Source organism: Triticum aestivum, chromosome 2B (assembly GCF_018294505.1).
Source record: "Triticum aestivum cultivar Chinese Spring chromosome 2B, IWGSC CS RefSeq v2.1, whole genome shotgun sequence".
Lineage (NCBI taxonomy): Eukaryota > Viridiplantae > Streptophyta > Magnoliopsida > Poales > Poaceae > Triticum > Triticum aestivum.
This window is the reverse complement of record NC_057798.1, coordinates 452,345,837-452,350,460: the sequence shown is the minus strand read 5'-3', so window position 1 is coordinate 452,350,460 and position 4,624 is coordinate 452,345,837.

Here is a 4,624-nt window from a genome sequence, read left to right as displayed (position 1 = left end):
CCCCGGGTCTATTTCCCATCATACAAGTCTCTGATCTACAATATTAGTTTCCGATCTACTATTCTTGCAATATTTTACTTTCCGATCTATAAACCAAAAATACCAAAAATATTTACTTTATCGTTTATCTATCTCTATCAGATCTCACTTTTGCAAGTAACCGTGAAGGGATTGACAACCCCTTTATCGCATTGGGTGCAAGTTTGCTTGATTGTTTGTGCAGGTATTCGGTGATTTGTGCATTGTCTCCTACTGGATTGGTTCCTTTGTTCTCAAACTGAGGGAAATATTTATCTCTACTTTGTTGCATCCCCCTTTCCTCTTAAAGGGAAAAACCAACACAAGCTCAAGAAGTAGCAGCCATCGATCATGTTGTGCGGCAAGCTGAGCCTCTCGGCGCTGACATGCCTATCTTGATCCGCGGCTTTGAAGCGCCATGCGCCAAGGGTCTGCTCAACCCTGGCGATGACACACATCACGGTATCGTCCATCGCATTGTCGGGGAGCACCTCGGCCTCGACGGGCCGTGGTGCCTTCTCATTTTCCTCATCGACGAGGTTGATGGCAGAGGTGGCGCTTTGGTGGGTTAGCATGCTTGGAAAAGGTGGATGTTCTACGGGCTGCACTTGTTGCCTCCATGTGTCGTGCACCGCCTAGGTTTATGTGCAATATCCATTGTTTAGGAAATCGGTAAGTGGTAGCTGCTCGATCGGCTTGGGGGTAGTGACTAATCAGTGAATTGGCCTATTAACTGGATTAATCAGTCAACCATTAATCGGTATATTAAATAGGAACTCCCAACATATATCTAGTTTTTTATGTATTATACCATACACTCATGCTCTCAGCTATGTAATATACCAAAAAATTCTATTGTTTGGTCGAACTCTAGCTATTGAGGACCGAGAGGGGGGGTTGCAGGAAAAAAATTAGGCTTTGTTTGCCCACAAGTTAATGGGTCATCAACGATTAATCGGCCTAACAAATGACTAATCGGTCTAATGGCCAATTAATCGGCCTGACAAGTTAACACGATGAATAGGTGTTATTCGATTCGGTCACCCTACAAGTAGCGATTAACTGGCCCATTAACTGATTAATCGGATGAATTCTTGAACAGTGGCAATATCGCTGGGTGGCGGGAAACCAGTGTGGAAATGGTGGGAAACGGCAGTGTGTTCATAAAACGGCATCAATTAATGGAAACTTAGCATAGAAGGAACATCGAGCTAGCACGACGTGTGCGGGCACATTGCTCGCCCAAGGCTACGATCCATATACTTGTGTGCCCAACACAGCACACTTTCACAGTAAAGAATATTGTTTCGTTTATCCTAGTAGAGCAGTGGCGGCAAGCGTCACAAGAAGTAGATGATGATTAGATGATCGTTTATCCTAGTTAATTATGCATGTAATAGTTTACTTTGGTGTGTGGAAATGTCATGTGTGTACTAGCCACCTATGTAATTGGATGTTTGCCGCGTATCACACACATCTTGTTTATGTGAAACATTTCTATTCTCTTGGCTCAACACAAACAGTTTATCGGAATGAACTGTATGTCCTCCATTGCACACACCTTGATCTGGCTGGACCGTTTCTGTTGCGTTGCCTAATCAAAAATAGTTCATCCGAGTGAACCATATGCCGTATATTGCACACACCTTAATCTGGCTGACCGTTTCTTTTGTGTTGCCTAATCACAAACAGTTCATCCGAGTGAACTGTATGACATATATCGCACATACCTTCATCTGGCTGCCCGTTTCTGTTGTTCTGCCTGATCACAAAAAGTTTATCTGAGTGAACTGTATGATGTATGTCGCACACGCCTTCATCTGGCTATCGGTTTCTTTTGTTATGCCTCATCGCAAACAGTTCATTGAATTGAACCGTATGCCCCGCATCGCACACGCAACTAAAATTTGAACCTTGTTTGATGTATCCTTCATCGCAAACATTTTATATCTTTTTGACAGCTTCTTTACATCACCATTTGTGATTAATGCATCACACACAGTTTCGTCAAAGGGTCTCTGATCGTAGTGTCGCGTTAGCAGCATCCTGCAGTAGTGCTTGCCTGTTATGAATTAAGTAATATCGTCTATAATCAATTGTAATAACACAGAGTGTTAACTTGTGATTTTGCTCCTTAGGCCATGAGATCATAGTAGCCACTTCTTACCATACAATGAGATTTGGGATTGCTCAAATGTCACCTGTAACACGCTGATCATAACAACAACTTACAGGTTCATCGAAAAGTCTGAAAATGGACTAGATAACCCGAGAGGTGGGACTTGCTCCTCCAATGATGGAGAGATATTCTTAGGGCCCTCTAGGTGTGATGGAGTCCATCATCGTCTGGCTAGATACAGGTGACTACGTCACAGGGATGCCGGAACACAACAACAAGAAAAAGGGAACAAAACCGGTAACGAGGATTTCGATATAGTGAGCATGTGTTGACTCAAGAGGATACCGATGCATCCCAACTTTTGTAAAGTATCGCGAAGCAATGGGAACATCACATGATAACCAAAGGTCCACTCGAATATCATTCGTGTTCTCATAGGGATCGATATGGACATCCACGGTTCCGCTCGATCATTGAACAAAGGGGTATCGTTCATGTCTATAAGCTATCAAACCTACGGGGTCACAAGGTTAAGGAAACCACGATCTACTGAGTGTTAGTAGGATGTGAGTGATGAGAATATATTTTTGGAATTGCTTCATTAATATTCGAAATAGTTGCAAGAGGATCCGGAAGCGTTTCGGGGTTACCAGAAGGGTTTCAGAGAGTATAGGGTAATACCAGATATTAACGTATATATATATTTAGAACTAGTGTTTTCAGGGATGTTAAATTCTATATAGAATGATCTAAAAATATTTAGAACTATTTTATATTTAAGTTAATATCAACTGGCATTAAAACGCCAAGAGGTGGAAGGAAACTTGGGCCACAATGGCCCAAGTGGGGGAGGCGCCCCCTTCCTTAGGCCGAATTGGAGAGGGGGAGGATTCCTCCTCCCCTCCTTTGGCTAGCACACCAAGGGGAACTCCTTCCCCCTTAGTGGCAGTCCTCCCTCTCCCCTCCAACCTATATATACATGAGGATTTGTGCTCTTTCAATATACAGGTTTTGGAGCCTCCTCTAGTTCTTGTAGTTCTAGTTCTAGTTGGTCCTAGTTGACTAATTAGAGCTAGACTAATCCTCTAATCCTCATAATTAGAAGCCCCATGTGGTTCTAATCTCCTCCCTCTAATTCTCCGGCGATGATCAGCTTCGGACGATGAAGCGCTGCCGGATCATGAAGGTTTCATGCTTGCAACCAAGTAGAGAGGCCATGCTTTCGGTCTTTACTTCAAGGGACTGTTCGTGGGAGGTTTGCGGGATCGTTCATGGACGGTTCTAAGGACTCCAAGTATGATCTACACCGACACATTCTTCTTCCGCTGCAACTCGGTGACAGTAACGATCATGATCCCAACCCGTTATGCATCTTCATATTGATCTTGGTTGTGCGTAGGCGTGATTTTTTGTTTTCTACTACATTTCCCAACACCCTCCATGCATGTGGGCCCTACTATGGAACTTTATAGAACCTTCCTGGTACAATACTGAAAAATCCGAACATTTTTTGAAACCCTGAAACCACTTTCCTTATATGGAGCTTTATCTTTGGACCATTCTGAAGCTCCTCATGATATCTCGGATCCCATCCGAGACTCTGAACTCTCTTCGATCTCACCATTATGAATATCCCATTACTACCCTAGCGTTACCAACCATTAAGTGTGTGACCCTAAGGGTTTGAGAACATGCAGACATGGTCAGGACTCAATAGTGGAACGTGGGTGCCCATAATGACTCCCACATATTCAATGAACCACAATGACTCCCACATATTCCATTCCTTTGTCTCGCAATATTTTAATTGCTCGAGATTCAATTGTCGGGATCACCGTACCTAGTTCAATCTTGTTATCGGCAAGTTCTCTTTACTCATTTTGTAATGCAATGTCCCCATGACTAAACCCATTATTCACATGCTTGCACGCTACTTTGGATGTTGTATTACCGAGGGGGCCCAAAGATATCTCTCCGTCATATGGAGAGGCCAATCCCAACTTTGATCCATGCAACCCAACTAGTACCTTCCAAAATACCCGAAGAGCACCTTTATGATCACCCAGTGATGAAGTGATGGTTGATACCCACAAAGCATTCTTCTGGTATTAGGGAGTGGCACGATCTCATGGTCTAAGTAAAAGGTACTTGACATTAAGAAAGCAATAACAATTAGAACTTAGTGACACGATCAAAATGCTAAGCTTACAATCGGGTCTGTCCATCACATCATTCTCCTAATGATGTGATCCGTTATTAAATGACAACTCATGTCTATGGTTAGGAAACCTTAACCATCTTTAATAAACGAGCTAGTCTAGTAGAGGCTCACTAGAGACATAGTGTTTGTTTCTGTATCCACACATGTATTTGAGTTCCCGTTTAATACAATTATAGCATGGAGGATAAACCATTATCGAGAACACGGAAATATGATAATAGCAACTTTATTATTGCCGCTAGGGAATATTTCCAACATCTCCGCGG